Source organism: Emydura macquarii, unplaced genomic scaffold (genome assembly GCF_026122565.2).
Source record: "Emydura macquarii macquarii isolate MOO-44397 ecotype Brisbane River unplaced genomic scaffold, CSIRO-AGI_Emac_v2 contig_561, whole genome shotgun sequence".
Classification (NCBI taxonomy): Eukaryota; Metazoa; Chordata; order Testudines; family Chelidae; genus Emydura; species Emydura macquarii.
The window spans coordinates 1,298,965-1,324,569 of record NW_027130698.1 but is presented as its reverse complement, the minus strand read 5'-3'; positions in this window follow the sequence as shown (position 1 = coordinate 1,324,569).

Sequence of the window (25,605 nt, the reverse complement as noted above, 5' to 3'; positions counted from 1 at the left end):
GACTCAAGAAGGTAAGTTAACAGCCTTTAACAGCTCCCATTAGTTATTCATGTCCTTTATTCTTAAATCAAAAATGGTATTTCCATTATTATTATTTTAACTCATATGTAAAGATAATATGATTGTGTCTGTAAGTAAGTGCCATGCTGAATTTAATCACGCTATTTATTTGCTTTGAATTATTCTGTATTCATTTTTTCTGTACTTTTAGGCATCAATAAAGTGGCTCTGACTATTACAGTAAATTAAATGCACTTTAAAAGATTATCTCTTACATTTGTCATAACAAGAATTTACATTGATGTTTTTCTCCCTCTTTAAATGGGAATAAAGAACTCATATACATTTTCTAATTTATTGTGTAGTATTTATTACATGAAGAAGGGCTTCTTGTCTAATCACAACTCATTAAAATCACAAATTATTCACAATAACCTATGGAAAGAGACCCATTGTGTCTGGAAGGGGAAAAAAGGATTTTTGGTTAAGAAATTAAAACTTATTTTTCACTGCTTCACCTGTAAGGAATAAATCTATCCTGCTAAAAATATTTTACAATGGTAAATGATCAAATTTAACATAAAGGAAGCAAAAAAACTTCACAGGATAGAGAAAACTATGTGAAAACAAGCCATATGAATGATAAAGCAGAGTGAAATGTGCAATACATCTTTAAAACATACAGTGGGTAAGAAAGCAGAACTGGGATGCAACACAAAAGGGAAGGTAAATTCCTTCAACCCTTTATTCTTTACACAATAGATTATTCCTATTTATACCTTTCTACAAGCTGTATGTGGGGTTCATGGTTGCCTTTTTATGGCCTCATATCACATCACATAATTATTGTGTTACCTGAAGTAGGCAATCTTCTAATGTACATGAATGTTCTTCATATAGCTCTAAGGAGAGGGCCATAGTTAAATATTGCATCCAGACTACTAGTTAATTGCCTTTTTTGCTTCAGAAATGTGGCATTTTCCACATGTTTAGCAGTGGAGCAGACATTTGTTTGGACTATATGCCTCTGTGTACTTTTTTAATGTAATAAAATTGACAGATGACTTCTCTTTGCAACAGGTTTGGTAGAAGAAAATGTTTTTTTTTTTTCCTTGATGGCTGTTTAGACAGCAGTCTTAAAAAATGACTAGTCACTAAAATTCCTCATGCTCATTTCATATTGTGTTGATTCATATTAAATTCATGACAACAAAAAAGCAACTTGAGGCACTTTTGGAAATGACCACTCTTTAGTGCTTCTCTCCTCCGGGCTTGATAGGCCCAGAGTCCATAAAGCTGCCTGCTGTCTTGTGTCATGAAAAGAAACAGCTTTGCCTGGGAATGCCATTACTGTGTAATGAGGCATGCAGCAAAATATACCTTCAGCAGCCACTTGATGAAGGCTTGCTGACACACCAGACCAGACAGAAATGTTTTTTTGTGTGTTCTTCCTTATTTTGTCCATCAATCACATCATTAGTCAAAGCAGACAGCCTTGTCAGCTGGGCACAGATGCAGACTGGCAGGCGATCAGTGGACAGGTGTTAGAGCTTTCCCAAAACAAGATCTTGAAATGAGAAAAGGAGTGAAGACCTTGTTTCAAGGGCTGGAATGTCAATAATAATAATAAAAAAAAAAAAAAACCATGAGGGGAAAAGTTCAGAGCGGGTGCTCAAAGCAAGTGCAGGGATACTTTGGGAAAAGTTAAAAGAACCTGCCACTTATTACATTTTAATTTCTGTCCACACTAGTGGGTATCTATGGATTGCAACAACATCCAGCATTTGCTGTTTTGAAAACGGTCTAAAGAACATTATGTAAACAATACCGTGTTTCCGTTTCATTAGGAAATCCTTCTTGGTGCATGGATTTATTAGTCTGAAGCTTCTGTCATTACACTGAGACACTAATACTTATGACGAGCATATATTCTTTCAGCTTGATGTGGAAAATGGCAGAGAGCTACACAAAGGATCTCACTTTCATTATAAGAACCAAAAACAAACACACTGAGAGATCCCCCAACTGACCCTGATTACAAGGAGTGCTAATCATGTAGAGTGAAATCCTGCACTCCTCAGTCCTTACTCAGGCAAAACTCCCAATAACTTCGATGGGAGTTTTGCTCAAGTAATGATTTGGACCCATGAGCCTAAATTTATGAGCATCTGGCACTGAGGTCCAGGTGAATTTCCTGAGACATCATTTCTGATATAAATATTGCTGTCACAAGAGCAGTGAGAGAATCCCTGTTTTGCTTAGGATGCTGTTAGGTTTGAACTCCATCCCAGGCAAACCAAGGATCCTTTCTGCTATTATGGTGGCAAGGTTTATATCAGAAGCATTGTTCCAGGAACTAGAGACTGTAGAACATGTTGGTTACATTAAAGCAATAAATCCCACCCAATTTTAGGTTTCCAAAACTACTTCCACCTTCCCCTTCCTATGTGAGCCTTTGCTCCACATTTGGGTTTGGAAAAAGCAACATCAGAGGACTAGATTTTTAGTTGAGTACATCAACAACAGATGTAGGATTTTAAATGAGGGTGGGACCAGTGTACAATAAATAGCATATGGTCTGTATAAATTTACAGTGAATGAAACACGGTGAATGGCAAGATATCTAATGCTCACAAGCTGGTCTTTGAGATCCTGGATGCCTTGCAAAGTGGTCAATTTTATCAGTTTGATCAACTCTTGAATAAATATTATCCATTGAATTGGTCATTAGTTATTATAGTGTATCCGTAGTTTTTCAAGCAAGCAAGAATAGGAAAAAAGAATATTCCCTAGTAGCTATAATTACAGACTGAGTAGCAAATATCCTTTGTGATATGTGGATATTGGAAAAAATGTATTTGAACACATCGGGGCAGAGTTTAAGGTATGGTCTTTTGGTCTAATAATGGGTTCTTACTTTGCTGGTGTCAGGAAGCATGGCTGTGCATCAGTTTAATTCTGGGATTTTGGATGGTTTTGATTATTTTAATCTCTAGTCAAGTAAATAATCCTCCTCTTCCAGAGCAACGAAAGTCAAACTGAAACACTCAGTCCTTTGTCCTTCTTCCCCTTGGGAATGGGTGGGACTTCTTTCCATCTTCTCTAAGACTGCTAAATAAAAGACGGTGCCCATTACTAGACCTGAAGCCCATTCCAGTTATCTAATCCCAGGACATGCCTTTCTCCTGGCTCCACCACAGGTCTAACTTTTCAGCCCCTATTCAAGTTCATGCCTGTTGATGCAGAACTGGTAACACTGGTCATTTACACCACCTTCCACCCCTCCCCAACCTATGAACTAAAGAACTTGTTGGTCTCCTGCCTCTTCAGGCCGCAAACAAATTACCTTTCTCAACAGTTGCTGCTTCTTCAGGACTCTATCTCAATGGCCCTTCATCAGTCTCCTCTCCAGGCTGCTCTCTGCAAGGCCTATTCAGACCACAAATCCATCCACAACTGACTACAATCTCTTGCCTGTGGGGATTTCTATTTATGGAGAGAGTCAGAGTTCCTGCCTTTTCTCAGTCTCTTCCACTAAGTCTATTCCTTCCCAGGATCTATAGCATAGCCTGATCCTTTTCCAGGATCCCTCAAAGGAAGAACCACCGTAGGTTCTTCTCCCTCCTGAATGTTACTCTCACTAAACAAAAGGGAGCTCCTTAATTTCCCTGCCCCCTTCCCCAGTATGCAATGTAGTCTAGCCTCCAGTTCTGGGGGATGCTGGGAATTATACATCTCATCATTCCTTGATCCCGGGGTGAACTGGGATCAAGACTGTGCCTGGCCTGTAGTCTCCTGAAAGTATGCCCAGGAACAGTTCGCTCTCCTTGGCAAAAGATACCATTTCTGGTTGTTGGTATAGTGTATTGACTACAAACAAGTGCCTGAGCTTTAGAAAAGCATTCATTGCACTAGTTCCACCAAAGCCCATATAAATAGGTCCATTGAAATCCAATGGAGTGGTTTGTAATTTGATTAGCATTTTCTCTCTGTTATTCCTCTTCCAGACATAAAATGCATTTCTGTAAACTGGAAGAAGTCCTCTCATAACGTTATTGTGTGAATACCTTTAGAGAAGGTTCTTTTGTTTCCTTCCCATTCCCCACACTTTCACCTGCTATCACTCTCACAGACTCTGAACTGTGGTTGACTTTAATAAATATATCTATTTCCTGACCAATAACACCTAATTAGCTGGTTTTGAACAGCTTTGCTTGTATGTTGTCATCTATATTTTAGAGGATTCTCTACCTCCTTGTCACCAAATGCCTGATAAGTATCATGCAGGATCCCATAGTCTTGAGCCAAGTCGTTCTCCAAGACCTAGTTCAAATCGTGCTCCCAGGGGAGCAAGAAAAAGTTCTGTAGATATAATTGTATACAGAACCTGTCTCATTAAGACTGATTTGATCAAACTAAATACAAACATCAACTCTTCTACTAGGGCTCAATCCTGCTTCCATTGAAACCTACGGCAAAACTCCCAGTAGCTTCAATGCTGCAGGATCAAGCTTTTAGTTCCCCTTAAGAAGTTCTATGCCAGCTCTGCAGTCACTTTGTGATAGTCTCGTTGAGTGTGATCTGAATGTATATCCACCACTTTAAAGACTTCTTGGCTTATATCCCCAGCTTGTAAACTTCAGTCACTGTGCTGCTGGCCAAAACTCCCATTGACTTCATTGGTGCAGGATTTCACCCCCAATACTTTGGATAATTTCCATCACTTTGTGCTCCCCCTGTCTCTTTGTCTGTGTGATCTCGTCTTATAGATTGTAAACTCTTTGTAGCAGGGATCAGCTTTTTGTTATATGCATGTACAGAGCCCAGGAGGCCTCAATCCCCGACTGGGACCTCAAGGAGCTACCCTAAGACAAATAATGAAACATCAACAGGTACTTATAGAAAGCCCTTTATGGACGTGGGAGTGAGCTGTCCAATCACACTTCTGAAGGTGCTCATGACAAGACCATTTCCCAGCAATATCAAACATTGTTGATGGCAGGGGTAGAGGAGACATGAGTGTAAGCTGGTAACTGTGGGGATAGTGAAACGCCTCTGTATTCTTGTGTGACAAAGGTGGGATTTTTTGTAATTTTTTTTGACCAAGTGGTATGACCCTATACCTCCCCAACTAGGTATTGCTACCCATTAATTTTCTCCCCGGGACAAGGGGGAGAAAGGCTAGGTATTTGGGATACAAAGTCACTAGATCTGACTGGGCTGGAATCAACACAGTTGAATGGAAGAGCCTACAGAGATAATGGAGGCCTTAGTGGCCAAACGTTAACTCCTACCGCAAGTTATTCCCCTCCCCAAGCTCTGTGTAGGGAAGCAAAACAAAAAGCCCCTCGCAGGAGAACAAAGACAAGGGGTGTCTTAGCACAGATGCTGGAACAGAGGATACAGGAACAGAGAGACAGACAGACAGCAAACTTGGATCTCAGGAGAGTACGTCTTTGGCCATGGCTTCCTTCCGACCCCCCACATTCGAAATAGACTGTTTTAAGCTTGCATGCCTCTCCATTGCTGTATTCTAGGAAACTAATAAATGCTGTTTTGAAACCTGCATCACTACAGATGCTCACTGTTTGCATTGCTCCCAAGAAAGAAAAGCCTCTCTCAGGTGTCTAATCTCAGTTGGCTTTGCTGTTGAGAGCCATGGTGAGGTAGTGTCAGTGCTGAAACAAGTGATGATGGGATAATTCAAGTGCTGGAATAGGAAAGGATGCCATATAGATAGTTTATCCGGTCATTTGGATGCTGATTCTAGCATGAATGGCTAGAACGAGTTCGTCAAATAGCCTATTTGTGAATTTCAATGTTGTTCATCTTCATCTACTGCTAGGGGAGGAGACACTTTGCTGTGATTCCAAATTAAAAAAACCTAGCTAGAATGAACCAAATTTGAAGTTTCCCACTGAGAAAAAAGCATGTTGTCAAATAACATCCTTTTCAAATGAAAAATCCTTCTGGAAAACTACAATTTGATTCTTTTAAAGAACAAATGGCAACAGGTAGTAGATGCTGAGATCCTGCACAGATGTGCAGAACTACTCTGCTCACTCGGAAAGCAGACCAGATGGGTCTCATATGGAAGGGTGAAGAGTCTCTCCAGAGAGAATGTGACACAGTAGCTGAACATTTAGAGAGAACCCAAGCAGCTCAACTGTCCAGGGAAGGACATCAGCTGAAGCTGCAGTTTATGTCCGTGGTGGTGTGTTTTTACTGTCAGATGGCCCACACTGGTTATTGTCCAAACTGCCCTGGGATGGAACCCAAACAATACAAATAACCCAACTTCCAAAGTTCTGTTGTAAAATGAGTATGCCAAACAGTGTCACTCTTCAAATAAAATTTAAGCTAGAAAACAAGAAAGCTTCCTCGTTAGAAACAGACAGAAACCTTAGAGCAAATTTGATTGCAGGAGAGAGAAAGCAGTTCAGTTGAAAGGAGACTTGTGTGCTGCTGCAGCCTGAAAGCAAGGGTGTTCATTACTGTGCCTACACAGAATAGGGCCAGAGTACGTTCTTCACTTTCTTTTGCCTTCTGCTCTCTCTGATTCTCTATATGCTCATAGAATTCCTTGAGTCTTTTGCATTTCGTTTATGTCCTCTTTGCTTCTCCAGCATTGGTCCAATCTACCTTACACTGCACCTGGTCTCTCCTACCTCCACTGATCTGTTTTCCCTTCCTACTTGGTTCCTTACCCTCCATTGCCCTTCTCTCTTGGTATTGTCCACTCCACTTCACCTCATTACCCAGCCCTGCTCTGTTCCTGTCCAAGTTTCTCTCACTGGCTGCTACAAGATTTATGTAATTTATTTTTAATGTCTAAACAACAAGTATCCACAATTAAGTGTGTTACTTTAATCAAAGCAACTTTGAAGGAACCTGACCGTTTCCTCATTTCTTTCCAGTTGCTCCTGACTCTTGTGTTCTGCTCAGACAATCCTCAGCGCTGACTGATCTCTGGAGTCCTTGAGGCATGCACTCACTCACTCAAATAGGCAGTTAAGGCCGAGGGAAGATAAGATGGACTATGCATTCATTTCACATCTACACTTTCTGGGTCCCATGGGTTTCCTGTCCTCATGCCTCCTGGGACTCAAATAGGCTCACATGTCTCCCTGCAACTCCCTGACTGCAAAATAAATTTAACAATCTTAACATTGAAGTTGTCCTCTACATTCACAGCTGGATTCCCTGAGCAGATCCAGGCCCTTTGCATCCTTGAGGAGGCACACAAAGGGGCTATATATTATAAATGGCCAGCAGAAAATTCCTGTTAGAAGGAAACTCCCTGCTGACACCGATGCACCAGCCCTGGGCTCTGCACCTGCTGCTCCATCCCCACTCAGTATAGGGGGTAGAGAGAGGGTGTGGCAGATCTCTTCTATCCTATGCCTAGCCTCCACCAATGTGATACCCATTAAGGATCATACATTATTAGGGCAAGTTAGGACTGCTTCTGGGCAGGCCTAACACTTATCAGGGCTGAGGCTAGCTCTGACCTTAAGAATTAGGGTGCACACCCCATCACCCTAAAACATTAATAATAGATCCACCACTGAGAACTACAGTGATTGTCCTGGTATAGCACAAAATATGACACTACTTCATGATACTGCAGTTCACGTTTTACACAAAGGAATTACTCTGCAAAGATATGATGCCTTATGAAACATCAAGGGAACATGAATATTAACCTGCATCATCACTGCCTTCAGTCACCTCTCTTAGAAACTATTACAAAACAAGATCCATTCACAGCTTCAATAAATAATAGGCAGGATGGGGGAGAAAAAAAGAGAGAAATTAGGATCATTGAAAGGTCAGGTGCCTTTTTCCAGCACAAGGGAAAAGGAACAGACTCTCAGATCTTTCCAAGAACTGACCTTTCTAAAGATGTGCTCAGCATGAAGGGGGGCAATACCTGCTACAGATCCATACTTCTACCTTTCAATAAGAATTAATGCCAGATATATTTCTCCTGAGGTATCATTAATCTAACCAGCCATTAGAGGTCACTAGTGTGCTAAATAGATGCAGGTGAAATACATTTATTGGGGAAATGAAAAGAATGACTCTTTGAACATTACTTTAGTCTCCACCAAACACCAGAGCATTATGAATAAATTTTGCTCAATTGCACTTTTTTGCAGGAAGGGAGATGCTGTTAATAAAGAAGTTTTATTACTAATTATAAAAGTTATTACGGATGTATGAAGCTTTCACAAAGCAATACAAACCCAAGCCAAAGACACCTGGCTTCAAACATCCCAGGAGACCCAACCAGATTAAGAAAGGGGAGGAGAGAAAATAGGCTAGCTGGACACACTGTAGATCAGAAGGAAGAGTTGTAGGGCAGTAAGCTCCTCTCACCTATGTGAAGATACCTAAAGGAAAGGGAGAGGACGTAGGTTCTGATGAGAAGAGTAGGGAGGAAAGATAATCAAGCACTCAGGGCACTCAACTTGGATTATGCAGATTTGGGTTTTATTCCTGTCTGTGCCACAGACTTTATGATCTTGGGCAAGTCACTTAATCTATCTGTCCCTCAGGTCCCAATCTGTAAAATGGAGATACTTTTTAGGTGCTGCAGGGATAAAATCCATTAAAGACTGCAGACTATCCATTAAAGATTATCCATTAAAGATAGCATGATGCTGAAGGCCATATAAATATCTAGATAGACAGACTAGATATTGATTTTTCAGGGTTCACATGGAGTTTTGTATAGTGCTTGGAGTTTTCAAGTTCATGCAAGGCTAATGCCTGAAGGAAGACCCCTATGGGTTGCAACTCCAGGGAGACCTGGACCTGCCAGTTTGATTTAATCAAAAACTTCAGAAGAAGCCCAGTCCTAGTTGCAAATACAACACCTGGTCAGACTGTCCTATACATAGTGGCACAAGAGGTTAGACGGTATGCACAAATATGGCACTTTATCCCTGCTATACTTGTGCTCTAGTGGCAGCATGCAAAAATCATATGACATATCCCCCCACTGCTGCAGTCTGGATCCTGTCTCCGCAGTATTATCATCGATCTTTTTCTCTACATTAGGCTCCTAGGCAGCCCATTGGGGCTGATTTGTCAATAATTTCAAAGGTTATTCAAACATTCAAGCTTTATTGTGATTCTTAATGGATCATCTCCATAGAGCAATTTAGAAATGTAGTAGAGAAGAAGGTTATACAGCAGCACTGAAGAGGCAGGACCAGACTGGTGACAGTGTGGCTATAAAGTTGCATGCTGCCACTGTAAGAACTTAAATCCAAGGGAGGTTGTATGCTAGATCCTTGCATGCATTGATAGCTTCAAGTAGGTCATCCACATACATTAAGATATAGGAAGAGGTGAAAACCAACTGGATTAATAAGAACCAACCGTGCAAGCAACTGGCATCAGCTGTCAATGCCATGTTGGAATTCTACAGCATGGGATTGCTGTAGCCTTAGTAACAAGAAGAGCGATCTAGTCACACTCAGATCTGCCTATTAAAAGGAATACATGAGGTCCACAATGAACCCACACAGCCGGAACTGTCATTTGGCATGAGCTGATCAACACTTTTCTTGAAGTGTGGAGCAAATGTTCACAACAGGCCGATGAACTCCTGGTGGGTGCTTCTCTCCCACATGTCACTTTTTCAAAGTGCAGAGAATTAAATCCACAAAAAAAGCACATTTAAATAAAGTTAATGTTCAAGATATTGGTCCTGCTTCTTCCCTCACTTAAACCATTGGAAAGGAGGAGTAATTCCTCTGGAATTAAGTCAGTGTAAGTGAAAGCAGACTCAGTTCCACTGAGGCACAAAACTAGCATAAGCTAGAATATTCAATAAAAGACAAAATATCTTTCCTTAATGTACCCAGTCATGAGGAGTCAGATGGCAGGACAGAACACATTCACGTTTGAGGTGAGGAAAATAGAAGAGGAAAGCAGGAATTAAGAACAAAAGGTGAAATCTTGACCCTATTGCAGTCAATGGAATTTTCCCATTGGGTGAAGTCCTGGCTCCACTGAAGTCAATGGGAAAATTCTCATTAACTTAAATGAAGTCAGAATGTCACCCCAATTGTCAGCATCATTTCCGAATTTACTAGCTGTTCTCCCTATAAGTCAGAACCTTTTCTTTATTTAATCAGTTGAGTGCTACTAAATGAAGTAGGTATGTTAGGAGGAACTAGGGACAATGCCTAGTAATACAAGTAGTCTTTAAAAATTATTTGTTTAGGTGTTTCAGTTAAAGCAGCTTATGTACCTAAAGAATACAACCAACCAACCCAGTCAAATGGATAGACTGTGAAACCTTCTAAGGAACTATCAAGTACAAGTCAGAAAATTAAAGCAATGCTTTAAAAATAAGAACTTCTATCATAAAATAGCTAAACATAGTTTTCACAATTAAAACATAATAGTATATAGCTTTCCATTACACCTATTATTAAATCATAAGTCCAAAAATAATGGTTTCACAAGTCTGAAAATATCTACTATACACTAGAATCTCAATAATTCTTACCTTCTTCATATGCAAACCCAGTAATTTCCCGAGAAAAATGGCAGCCTCCCACTGCTCAGTGAAGATTTAGTAGCAGAAAGCCAAAGCACATTGTATCATGAAGACTTCATTATTTTATAATATATGCAACAGTAAGTTTACTGATATAAGGTTCAATTCTTCATGTTCCTTCCACATGAGTAATCCCATTGTCTTCAACTAGATTAATCCCAAGACTAAGGACAATTTACATGAGTAAAAATTTCAGGGGAAGGGGATCGGTATGAAATATAAATAGTTTTAACTAAACTTCTAATGTGTGAACAAAGTACACTTTGCAATGCAGATTACCTGCTCTGTGTGTGTGTGTGCATGCGTGAGAGTCTTCTTAATTGCTAGTTCACGACATGTGGAAATCTGTAATGGATCTTCCTTGTTATTAGTGAAAATCAGATTCTACTGTATTTGCTATAGATGTTACGGAAGTGCAAATAATAATAAAATTCACAGTATCTGAAGATTAATATTTAAAAAATAATCCCCCTTCCCGCCACATAGAAGCAGAAAGATGGGTACAAACCTAAAAATGCAATGCTCCCCAGTGCCCAGAAATACTTTTAACCATACTCCAAAGTAGGAGCCACAAACTGGTGACAGCTGCCTGAATTTTCATGCCATTCCTTTGGACGATGGACTTTGTAGAAATGAGTTGAGGATTGGCTAATCAGTGTCACTCAATCCTATGTCATCAGTTTAACAGACCTTGTGGTGATGTCAAACATGGCTATCGCCCCTAAACATGTTCACAAACAGGCTACCAGTCCAAGCTCTGTGATTCTGATCAATCTGTGGCCCCGAGATAGATAATGTTGATCAAAATAATATCACACAATTCCAGTTTATTGTCAATGCCAATATTGCTTTTTATCTCACTTTGCTGTCCTAATTTACAGCAGCAATTTAGTCAGGGTCATTGTATTTGGACTTTTTAGTGTTTTTAAAACACTGGTGCAGTAAAGTGAGATATATTACAGTTATCAAAAGAGAATATGAGTTACAGTGTAATTACCATTGCTTTCAAAAGCATTGCTGTGTAGTTACTACGCAGGTTACATTACTCCATGGTAACTATGCAATTGACTTGCATCATCCCTCTCCACTGCCTAGTAGAAGGCTAAAACTCCTAATAGAATAATGTGCTGCCTATAAATCTTAACACATTGTGTATTATTAGTAAAACTTTTAAAATTCTTCCTTGATAAAGTAATAAACTTGTTTGATGAATAAGTCCCCACATACCAAAAAGTGAAATGCAAGATGAGCTGTGAAAAGAATAAACCTGTTGAATAAATCTGCTATGCAAAAATGTATCTCAACGTTATATATAATGAAACCCTTCTTAAACAAAAAACTGATAAAACAATAAACCTGTTTAAAGATTAAATTTGCTGCACTCTAGAGCTATACTTCTCTGAAGTGTTTGGAGCTGCCAGGCAACTCTAAGCCTGTTTAATCTCAGCAGTCCTGTTTTTACACCAAATTTTCACCCTTCTTTTTCAATCATCCCTACACTTGTACAATGTAAGAAACATCCTGTAGTCAGAGTGCTGAACACTAAAATTTCTGCCACTGAAACTTCCAGAGGTAAACTTCCTATGTTTTTCATGTTTATTTTTTAACAAATGTATGTTTGGGCATGAGTAATACTGGCCTATCAGGAAGGTATGCAGGCAAGGAGGAGAGCAGAGTTGGGAGATCTATGATGACTCGGAGAATTGTAGAATGGTCATTGCAACTTTTATCCCAATTTGGACAGATGAGAGTGTATTCATGCAATCTCCCTTTTAGCAATGATATAAAGGTTTGTGGAGGATTTTTTGGGGGCTGCGGGTTGGGTTGTTTATTTTTTTAAGCAACCAAACATTCTGCAACCCTTTACTCACGAGATCCCGTCTTTACTCAGATGAGTCAACAGGACTACTTGTATGAACAAGTGCTTTCAGGGTTGGGCCCTAACTGCATAAAAGCAAAAGTCATGGGCAGGATAAAATCTATGTTAAAAGAAACTTCAGAAGATACACCCAGAACTATACTAAGCATCTGGAGTGTCCTTTAATAGTGATTAATGATATTTCTTTTGTCAGACAGCTGGCACCTTCTGCCTACCTTTACCCTGTAACATCATTCTTACTTTAAAGGCCTTCGTCAGATCACTTTTCCCACGAAGTTTATTTTCTACTGTTACTGTCACCATCTGGGAATTGTGGGTAAACTGGTCCAGCCTTTCCCTCACCTTTGTCATAAAAATAGTATCAACAAGGTTTCAACTTGCAGTAGTTTTTGGTTTGGGGTTTTTTTGTTTGTTTGTTTTTTTAAATGAAGCAGATTTGGCTTAAATATTCTCCTTCAGGAGAGGGAAAAGGAGAGACCATTAGACCATTAGACATAAGTCTTTCCTATATTAGTAATCACTCAGGCCTAAATCTGTCTTCCTACTTTTGATAGCCAGACATCCAGAGAGATATTAAGGAACTTGACTAGGCTGTCCTGAAACTATCTTGCTTTAAGAGTCTGAACCATCTCCAATCTTGCTATGCAAAAAGAACACCCATCAGTTTTTGAGTTTAGCTCAAGTTATCAGTGCTGCAGGGACTATGGAGGGAAAAGTTCAAGTAACATTGCTCCTTTGCTGTATTACTTACATAGTGTCTTTCATATGAGCATTTAAAAACAGCTTTATAAACAAATAAGAAAGCCTTCTCATAACCCTATCTAATTGATTCCCTTAGCTGTGTATGTGCATATATCTTGGGCCTGATTTTGGAGGAGAGCCTCTCTTAACTGCACCTGTATACCTGCCTGCACAATTAACTGTGCATGAAAATATTCATGTTTGGACATCACCGTTCCTGGATATGTGGGTGCAAAACTGGAAACGCAGAATTAAAAGACTTTTTGAAAATCTAGCTCTAAATGTCACCAGCAACATTAGGAACCTTTTGCAGGGATTTGTTTGAGCTGAGAAAAAAGGATTTCCAGAATAACTTCCTCTGGAAAACACTGTCAGGTAGCTCCAAGTTTTGCTGCAGAGCACACCACTTAACACTTAGCTTAAATGGACTGCAAAACTGGCCCCAAAGGAATACTTCTGGTGTGCAGAGGGGTGGGGTTCCGCAGGTGACACTGGGCTGGCAGAATGCACAGCTTGCCTTTAACTCAGCCCCTGACATAGAAATGTGCTGAGGTATGGCCAAGGGAAGGAAAAGGTGTCGCAGAAGCACTCTGACTATTCCGGGTCAGCACAGCCATCAATGACCCACAGGGGACTGTTCAAAGACACAATGCCCAGAATTTGGGAGGAACACAGGTGACGCCTTTGTCCCGCTCTGGGCTATCCCTTCATAGAGGTGTAGCTCCAAATCAGGAGTTAAATCATCTCTTGCTTGCACACAAACAATTGACTGTTTAAAATAAAACTGTTCTTAAATGTCCATATGGATCTGGGGTCATGAGCCAAAGGCTGCTCATTGTCACAGCTGTAAGTGATCACATGTCTAACATGCCATATAGGCCATTGATTCTCAGCCCATGGGCTTCCAGCAGTTGCCTGGTGGGGGTTATGAACCAATCTCATTTCCTGCCTTTGGTCTTCTATTGAAGTATACTTGCTCAGTCACTTCCAAATGATCCTTCTCAGACACCAGAGTCACCCCATAAACCATTGTACCAATTCCCATGGTGCCTCTTTCGAATAGCTTTTACAAAGTGCTTTATATTGGCAAAGCCCTTTAGAAACATTAGCTGACCCGTGAGGTAGGTGGATATTATTATCCCTGTTTTACAGATGCAGAAACTGAGACAGATTTGGTGACCTGGCCAAGGCCATACAATGAATCAGAAGCAGAGCCAGACTAGGGACCAGATCTCAACTCCCAGTCCAGTGTCTAATCAACTAACGCTTTCTTCCTTCCTGAAGCATTGCACGACCAGCACCTCCTTTTAAGTACCATAAAAAGGGATATAAGGAAAGAGTCCATATCAGGACAATCAATTATGGATTGCTCTGTTTGATGGGGACCAAGTTAGAAAACTTTGGCATGAGGAGTTTTAGCACAGCTAAGAAGAAATCTAGTTTGTCTGAATAGGTGGAAGACAAGGTAAAGTTGTAAGATGCTACAAACTGACTTAAAATTGCAGAAATTAAATCAGCTAATTGACATGACTAAAAATACAACTCGAATGAAATTAAAAGAAAAAATATATTGTTTTTAAAGATGCAGTAACAATGTTACCAGTTACGTGATTTATAATAGGCATTTTGATCTCTAACACTAAGAGGAGTGTTAATAAGAAATGAATGTTAAATGTAATGTTAAAATTATCAAGAGCAATTAACAATAATAGTATCTGTAAGTCTCCATAGCAATTAGAGAATGAATCAGATCGCTGAAGCCTTGTGCAGGCCTTCCCCCTATTACACTCATGAAACACACACCCACACCCACACACACCCCTGTTAGCTGTTCTTAGAAGGCTTGCCAGTTTGTCGCTCACCTAATGTTTGTTTGTTTTTTCTCTCCCCCTTTCCAAACAGTAACTGGACTCACATCAGGCACTGTGATCTGTAATCTAGCAGCCATTTTTCTGAACATAAGCAGCTTGCATTTAAAACTCTCCTGCTCATCTGTCTTCATTTGAAGACTGGGTTAAAAAATAAAATTAATGATTGCTATCAGAGAGAAGATGAGCAGCATCACCAGTGAAAAGTAGCACTGCCACATTTTTCCAAGGCTAACATTTTTCACTGGCTGGAAATGGCTGGATATACTTGTAAACATTATTAAAAATAATAACTTAATGTTTCCTTCCTGTGACTAGCTAGCATTAGCAAGGTATTTTCAATTAGCATTTCCTCCAAGCAATGTAGGTCTTTTACTTCATTTTATTTAAAAAGGGATTTGTTTGCTAATTTTTTTACTTCTGCTGTTGTCAATAATAGAATTCAGTGAAATGACTGTGGCTTTTTCCTCCCATCACTTACAGTTTGTAAAACCACTGAATGGGAATGTATGTGTTTGATTTTATTTGCTTTAGCATAGCTGTCCAATGAAAGGAAAAGACGTAAGTATGCATTCCAATATACTGTATAGCATTATGTGAAGCTTTAAAATACAAGTAAATACCATCACACACTTAAATCATTTTAGTTTTAGGGTAAAGAAACAAATGATAAAATATAAATGGTTTGCACTTTAAAAAAAAAAAGAAACATGCATTATGAACAAAAAATTAACTAAAATCCTCAAACCAATGGTTACATCCTTATATAAAGCAGATTATTACATTTTGCAATTCTAACAAGTCTCTCCTTAATGGAGTAATCTGACTTCATTACAGTAAATATATATCTATAGTTTTTCAATGTTAAATAAGGCACACATTATTGCAAATGTAGAGTTGTATCATGGATTTGGCAGCCTCAAGGTAATAATTTCCTTCAATTTCAACACAAAGTTGTTGAATATTTCAATTGATTGCGTTGGGCAATTCAGTAGTCATTAATCATATTAACATATAACTTGCATATTCAACATCATCTTATATGCTATCTAATCCTATCAAGTATATCAGGATGCAACACAATACAACAAGCTTCACATCACCATGCCCACTGATAAGCTTTTAAGTTTTATCTTCATATATATGTTTATTGTTTATAAACCCATGCAACTGATTACCTCTTTGTTTTCTTCTTCTTCCTTGCATCAAATGGGGTCTTTACGAGTCCTCATCCTCCAGCGTGCTCTGGTCAATGTCCTAATCTCTATCACACCACATGCTAACATGTCTTCCTTTATGTCATCCAATCACTTCTTCTTGTGCTGGCCCTCTCTGTCTTTTTCTTGATCTTTTGGACTCTCTTACCCTGGTAGTTGTCAGGACTGAGCTTTGCATGACCAAACCACCTGAGACTGCACTCCCTCATTTTTTCATTTATGGGTGTTACTCTGAGCATGTCTCTAACATGCACATTCCTCACATGGTCTTTCTTGCTTACACCACTCATCCATCTCAACATTTGCATTTCTGTGGAACAGATCATTTGCTGATGTTTCTACTTTGTTGCCCAACATTCACCACCATATATTAAAACTGGATGGACCACCATTTTATAGACTTTGCCTTTTAATCTTAATGGTGTCTTCCTGTCACATAATACACCACTTATCTCTTTCCACTTGAGCCAGGTATTTATTATCTTAGCACTAATTTCATCCTCCATTTCCCCACATTTTGGAACCCAGAGACTTGAAACTTTGCAGTTACCAATTACCTCTTTGTACTGATATAAAATAAATTTTGAATAGAAATAAAGATCAAGTATATATCAAATATAGATCAATTTGGAAGCAAAGAAACATCCGAGACACCATTTATTCATCAATTCTAGGGGAAAAAACCCAACCATATGCATCCCTTTTAGTCACACATCTGGCAATAACAAACTTACTTTGCTGTTTAAGTACAGCATGGAAACTGCAGAGTTCTTAAATATTTCATGCACTTCTGAACATTAAAACAAGTGATCTCTATAGTAGCTTATAACACTTACCAAAATGGGTCCCGATTCAGGAAAGCTCTTAAGTATTTGCTGATGTCTCATGGACTTCTGATAGTGGCTAATATGCCTATAACAAAATATTTCTAGATATTAAGAAATGTAAAGCCAACTTATCTATCCATCACAAAATTCTCTCTCATAACTGTATATAACCCTCTCCCCCACCTGCCCCAAAAGATTAATGCCTTACTCTTATATATGAAAGGGTATACCAAGTCCAGCCTTTTATACAATTTTACATAACATGAGAAATCAAAGAGATTTTTAACTATCATTAAACAAATTTCATACAACAGTAATTTCTTCCCAATACAAAAAAAAAAAAAATCATCTATACAACTATAAATCAGACAAATATTGTTAGGATATATTTATATACTAGTTTTGTGGCTAATTTAAACATAGCATTATAAAACCATGGCCCTTCCATGGAAACAGCATTCTTGGCATCATAGTAAACCATCACATTTATTACCCAGAACAAATCACAGCCTTGATCCTGCAATTCATTATGTGTGGAAATACTGCTGTACCCACATGGAGTCCCACTGAGGTTAGTCAACAATCTGCCTACATGCAATAAATTTCTGAAGTCTGGGCCTCAATCAATATACAAATTGATGTACATAACGTATGAGACAAACTGTACAGTACCTAGCACAATGTTACATAATGTGACATTCTGTCAGTACCTCATACTTAATCCAAGACTGGGAACCCTAGTGCTATCAAAATACAAATACATACCAATAATATTTTCAATTTGCTACCTGGTAAATATATAGATCTACTAAGTTTGCAAATGCAATATTTATTATATCAGATGAAACTAACACAATAACAGAGTAAAGTTAAGGTTGATTAGGGGCCGGTCAGCAAGAATGTTTCTGAATTTGCGGTAAGTATGGGACTGGATAAGATGGTGGCATCTCCTTAATTCTTAGCTGCCACCACTGTTGGAGACAGTCTTGATGGAAAATATAGTTCTGCAACCATAACAGCAAACAAACAAATTTCATTTGGAAAGAAGTATAAATGTGTGAATGTGAATATTATACGCATATACTTGTTTCCACACTTGCCATAGAAAGGAAACCATTATATGGCAAATGTTCAACCCTTCAAATTATTCCACTGGCAAATGCTAAAATGTCTGTCAACATCATGAAAACAGGCTGGCAGGGATTTTTGAAGAAAATGAAAGCTGCCATTTATTCCGTGCATGACACCATTTAAATATTTTTCAAAACATTAAATTCTGTATTGCTATTTAAAGTTTTGAATCATTCATCAACATGACATAAGGTGGGATGCATGTCCTTATAAATTCAAACAGATCAGTCCCAGAATTATCTACTAAAAAGTAATCCAGAACCTTAAAGGATGTAAAGGTGTTACAAACTATTACAGATAGCCCAGCAATAAGATGATGCCACAAACAGTCACAGTCAAATGTGGCTTAGTCTTGCTGTAGCAAGGGCACAGCTAAGCCAGAACAATTCATATTTTTCTCTGGATGGCATTGGCATTTAATCAAGTGGCCTCTTAGCTATTGGGACTTATTTGTAAATCTACATCACTTCAAAGGTTGATGCTCCTGGTGCAGTTTCTTGTAAACAGCAGCAGTACATGGGTAATGCTGCAAATCAGGTCTCAAAGTTCTTCCTAGGGGAAGCAGTGAACAAGTTTCAGCAAAAAGTACTCTCAGTTCTCAGCAGAGATGTCTTGTTCAGATCGTGGTGGAGTTATATCAGCCAGAAGCACACTCTTGTCATATTGCATCATGTCTGGTTTGTGGGTACAAAAAAGCTTTCAATTCTCAGTGTCAGATTTCACACACAACACACTTGAATTTGGAAGTTTATGTAAAAAACTCAAGAAAGAAATAATATGATTTTAAAAATTCCTTTGAACACATCCTGCTGATCCTAATGATTTGTTGGGCACTTCAGTGTTTGTTGTGTGACAAGTTGGACTTTGGACAAGGTCAGCTCTTGAATCTTGATTATGTTTTTTTTTCCCTTGAGCCAGAAGACATTGATTTGTACATCTAGTTTACCTTGTTTTCTTAGCCATTTGTGACACAGTACAACAGTTCCCATCGAAAAAAGTGTCATGTAAATAAATTACAACTTTGGACGTATACATTAAATAATTTTATAAATGAACTTTAAAAATGAAGGAATAAAAAATGCCAGTCCCAGCTTCTATGGCTGTAGTGATTATTCTGATCATGTTGTCATGTGTAATGAAGCACAGTCCCATCATTAATCAAAAGAACCAATCAGATAACTAATTTAGGCAATATTCTTTACCACAGGACATGTCGGTCAGTAAAAATGCATTAAAATAGCAAAAGATCAATAGCAGACACTAGGGACTGTGTTTCCTAACCAGTCTTAAACTTTAGGGTATTATTTTCTCACTCATATTGGGCATCTGTTTTTAAAGATAAAGGAAAACTTCAGATAAAAGCCAGGATTTTATTTTTAGTTAACAATGTACATTAGAAGTGCCCTGTTATAAATGTATAAATTGTTATATTATTCAGTGATTTATAAAAAGTGGGCTTCTAAAACCCAGTAAAATGTCTAAAAGTACAATATAACTATACCGAATTGACATACTGGACATGAAATGGTTGGCGATACAAGATTGTAAAGATTGTGTGTGCTTTCAGTACCGTAAGATGAGCCCTATATCTGGCAAACACTATTTATGAGCTGCCTTTAGTGGCCTTTTGTTTTCCACAGTCACTACTTTTATTTAAATGCAGATTAAAGGACCTTTTTGCTGGTACCCAAAACACAATTTTTTTTCGCTTGGCTATTCTTTATAATGGGAATTTTCTAAACTTATTCCAGTCATGGGAAAGCAGGTCTTAGATGTAAATTTTCATTGTTCATTTTAATCCTTTTGAAAAGTAAAACTAATAGACAATAACATACTTTAGAGTAGTCTGTAGTATAATGAAAATATGCTCTACCACCATCCCCCTCACCTACAGAAGTGTATCAGAGGTTGACTTTTTTTGCACTTGAAAGAGTAGCCATTTTAGGTTACCCCACTGTGAGAATAGAGAACAATTATCAGACCCTTTGATGTCAATATAAGTATGAAAACACAATAGAGTAACGTGCCTAATAAGTTCTCTCAGCAACTAACCAAAATCATGGTGAGCTAGATTTTCAAACTTCTCTGTCAAATATGCATGTGAAGAGAAAGAAATCTAAAATACATATGCTGAGATGGTCAAGCATACAGTGATTTAGGTAGACACAGTGCATTTAAACGGGGTGTTTGGGTACATGACACCTTATTTCTACAAGTACTGGGAGGTATTCATCACCTCTGAAAATCAGACGCATGAACATTATCTCAAAGTAAAAAATGGGTCTATAATATAGCTATGCATTGGTCATCTTCAGTTAAAGTTTCCTGAACAGCTACCATTATGCACAGGCAAATGGGTCTAGTTACCAAAGGAGCCTCTCTCTTTAGGTGACACCACTGCAGTTGAGATTAGCCGGGTTTTCTTTCCAACAGCCCGTAGATTTGGACAGGATTTGTTGGTGGCAGGGAGCTCTCTTGACTTACCTCGTGTGCCCCCCTGCACTGGTGAGGATCTGTGGGAACGGAGAGAAGTGCCAGATGACCTATTAAGTCTTTGCCACTTGTGATTTCTATAATTAAGTTAAATCATTTGAAATAATAAACTTTGTTGGGGGAAAAACCCAAACCAACAATTTATCTTATTCCAAAATGGTAAAATACAATTCACAGATTAATGATCTTGGACAATCATGTGGAACAATGACAGTTGGAACTGCGTCTGGCTACTGGTGTTAGAATTGGGAACTTATCAAATGAAACACACACAACATAACTTTTTTTCCCCCTCCCCAAATGGAAAGGAAATGTCCCAAGGACTTTCTCTTATAGAGCCAGAACCAAAGCTCTTTGAAGTCAGTGGAAAGATTCCCAATGATTACCCGAGGCTTTAGAGGCCCATGATACACAGGAATAGCCAAGATACCACAGTCTGAAGATAAAAGCAGTAAGAAAGCGTGGGGGGTATGTTTGCTCTTACTTTGTTCATTTAAAAGAAAAGAAAAAAAAGCATGCATTTTTCAGAAATCCTCCCCCACGGATACTTGGCTATGTACTGACATGGGAATTCAAACCACAGCTAGGGTTCCTATGAACCAGCTTTGAAGCTCTAGTTCAGCAAAGCACATAAGCACTTGAGAATTCTCACTGATTTCAATGAGACTACTCATATGCTTAACAATAAGCATGTGCTTTGCTTGACTGAGGCCTGAGACATTGGCTGCAAGAGTGAACAGAAGAGGTATTTTGACAGGCTTAGGATCCTTGTGTTTGTCCCGTCATGTCATGTCCAGCCATTCTAAGCTTTTTTTTTTTTTTTTTAAACTAGCTACTGTGTGTCTATATTTTTCACAGGAGCTTATTTTCCTGTGTGTAATTCAATTATTTTCTTCCACCCAGTAAAAAAAGTTCATTCAAATAAAATCAGGATTCCTTTCCTTTTTTGGCTTGGATATAGCATCTTTTGTACCCAGCTAAGCAATCTTCCCAGTGTTTGGCAATGATCCTGCTTAGGAGGGCAGTATTTAGAACAGATGCAGGCTTCTCCATGTCGGGGTGCCACCAAGTTCTCTTTTGATTAGTAGGATGCATAATTAAGTATGACAGAATATAGATTTCTGGCTGAAACTCATTTCTAACGGGGGAAGCCACTTGCTTCATTGCTGAGGAGACCCACTTCAATTAAAGATAGGCCAAATCCTCTAAGTTAAGATGTTAACCTTGTGACTTCTGATATATACTTCTGCTGATTTTTGGAATCTGGGACTCTGTCCAGTTGTAATTATATCAGTCACATTACAAGAAAAACAGCCATCAATATAATGCAAAATTAAAAACAGAAAGCAGTTACTTTGGCTTGGTCTACACTTACCCTGGTGATTTGGCAGCAGTCGACGGGAGATACGCAAAGTACGCAGAGAACTTGCATAACTCCCGTTGACTACTGTGCTTCTCTTCTGCGCACCATCTTCACTGCACTGCGCCAACGGGAACCGCGTTCCCATCGACACAGCACTACGCCACTTGTGGGGGTGGATTAACAGCGTCGACTTCTGGATCAACTGAGCGGATCTTCACTGACGGCTCAGTCAATCCAGGTAAGTCGAGCTGACGGTGACGACTTTGCCACTGTCAGTGTAGGCATAGCCTAAAGCTGTACAGCATTTCATGTATTACATAAATCTTTGATCCTACTACAAAATAAATTATTTTGTGATCATGTGCAAACATTACAAAGTTATTTGTGCACAATCGATCATTTAGATGTATACATGCTCACTTCTGTGTGCAATTGCAGGCACTATGTGTGTGCAAATTAAGCACACAAGTCTTTGTTGCACATGTTCCTCTTCTTCTTCCCAGCACTGGAGATTTAGAAAATCAGACCCTTACAGTTTGGCCATTGAGCAGGTTTCTAAAAATTAATGGAATATTTTCTTCATTTATAAATATGGAGCCTGATCCATAGCCCACTAAAGTAAATAGAAGTTTTCCCATTAACTTAAATATTTGTTAAATTAATTAAATTAAGTATTTGTTATAATACATTGAATACTATGTATGCTCAAAAACATTAACAATGAAAAGATCTTTTCTCAATTTTTCTAAGCCATAAATATTCTTTTAAAATTAACATTTAAATGGGATATTGCCAAATACTTTTCTGTAATTTTAATATTTTGGTTTTATTGTCTATCATTTGCAAAGAGCCTTCCGTTGCTCAAAAATAAATAACCCTCTGTCTCCTAGTTTAGAAGATAATATTCTCTCTTGTGTTGTAAATGTTCCCAAATCAATGTGGATCTTCCTCTGAAAGTCCTTGGTTATACAGTATCCTTGTGATGGGCTCACTCTATTGCACATGAAATGCTGATAGATATTGAAATTTAGGGCAAATTTTTTCTGCTGAAAAGCAATGGGGACAAAGCCATCTTAAAACCTGTTGGCCCTCACTCATGTGCCAGGCTGGCAAAAAAGGAAAACAAGATCTGCCATCATTTATAGCAAGGTTTCCAAAATGGAAATATTTATGAACTGCATATATCCAGCACTCCGTTAGGGTATCGTCAAACTGCATTGCGTCTTAAGTTGGGTAGATTAAAGCACAAACAAACTTTTAGCATGCATCAGCAGGGTCCACATGGACAGTTAGTTCATGGCAGGTCAGTGCAGGGTAGATTCACACCCCAGCTTGCGATGAACTAATTATTCATGTAGACAAGCTCTTATTTACTATAGGTAATAACTGAAAGAAAAAAAAGTGACCAGGTCTGGCAGAAAGATGTTCCCTGCAAGTTCTTTCTGCCCTCCTGTGCATCTTTTAAGCAATATTCAAATTCAGTTTGGCACTTATCCTGATATTCTTCCCCTCCCCCACCCCACCCCATCTTTAATGCTTTTGTAGGAAAATTGGTCTGCTATCCCATTGCTATAAATTTAATAGTAATATTAGAATACATCACTCACATTAAATCCAAATCTGAGACCATTATAATGGTATATAGTTTTATGTTAATAACCTACTAACATTCTTGCCCTGCATGCAATCCCTTGCTTGCATTAATACTATGCGCTCAATGTAGATTAGTCAGTGACATTATTTGAAAAACTACAGGATATGTCTGATGCACTTTGTTAGAGATTTTACACCCTGAACATAGACTTATCCAGCAGGTTGTTATCCAACAGGATATTACGTGAACTCTTTTGGATTCTGAGATATAGACAACAGGACACATCCTTGGCTGTTATAAACTGGCCTATGTCCCATTCAAGCCAATAGAGTTAGAGCAATTTACACCAGATGATGATCTGGCCCACTGTAAACGACAATGCTAATTTTCGTGCAAATCCATGTTGGAGTTACTGACAAAAGGCAGAACAGATGAACTTTAGAAGAATTCTAAAATATATCTGCACGAATAGTACAATATGTAAAATGAAGTTTGTTTGTATCACCTTATCTCTTACATGTAAATGATCTTCAAAAAACAAAAGAAAATGTGTATATATATTATACAGTTTAATAACTCTGCTCTAACTACAAATTAATTCAAATCTTGTACTTGCATTAAAAATGAACTCTATCTATTTTATGTTGATCATTAACTCAGAATATTTCACACTAGAGATTTGTCATATTAAGGAGAATTGAAACCACTTACATCAATTAATTGTATTATGCATAATCTCTATATAGATTACCAAAAATAATTTAGATTCTGTATTAAGGAAATATTAAATACGGATTTTTGTAACGAGTCATGACCCAAACTCCTATCTAAATAATACTGTGGAACAGGAGAAGGGATGAAAGGAGAAGAGGTGTTAATTGATAAGTAGCACTACTTACACACCAGCATGATAAAAATAAAGGTAAGCCACTAAACAATTAAGAGAACAAAGCTATCTTTCTACTGGAAGTTACTATGCCAAGAACACAAGAACCCAGGAGACCATGAGCAGGAACATTTCCTAGAGCTCATGGAGCCAAGAAGCTATAAGGCAAGCTGAAGCAAGTGCCAGAGGGTGAGAGGCAACGCAACGAACTCTGACATGTTTGGAAATATTATCCAAAATTGTATTCAAAGGAGAAAGTTTAACATAATACTCTCCACCCTGAAAACAGTGGATGACAGTCAGTTCATCAGAAAAGAACAGGGGACAGGATAAGAAATGTTGGATTAGGGAAGCAAACCAACTGGTCAGGCTTGTGAATTCATACTGCCTAGTAATTGTAAGCATAAGCAAGCCATACCTGCGGGCATGGGTCTATTGAGCATTATAAAGGAAACAATTTGGAAAAGTGATGACAGCTGATGTAATCTGGAACCTGCCATATCATTTCCTATTATGTTACACTGAAACAGGATTTGCTGTAGTTTTTTGAACTGATCAGTGATTATTAGGAGAATGACCAAACCAGAGGTGGACAAATATGGAAAACAATGCTTCATAGATATTCATTCATATTTTCTACTGAAATCTACTTCAGCCATATTCACAGAAAAAAAAGGCTAAATCCACTGGACACATTATTCATTGAGAAATATTCACACTGCTCTAGTAGCAGCACTAGCAACACTGAATGAGCTGAAGCAAGAGCAGTGGCAGAAGTTGCATAAACAGCTTCATTTTGATTATACAGACTTTTCTCAGCTAGGAGACCAAGTCCATTGGCTCAGGAGCAAATGCATCAGCTGAGAAAGCAGCAAGATCCCAAATCTACTGAGCTTCCAGGAGTCAACACATCCAACAAACCTCTGTGGGACAGTGTTCTCACAATCGACCAAGAAGACAGAGTGGCCCAAATTCTGGTCTCAGCTACATCCCTTCAACTCAAGTCTGCACAGGGTGTTGGTGCATG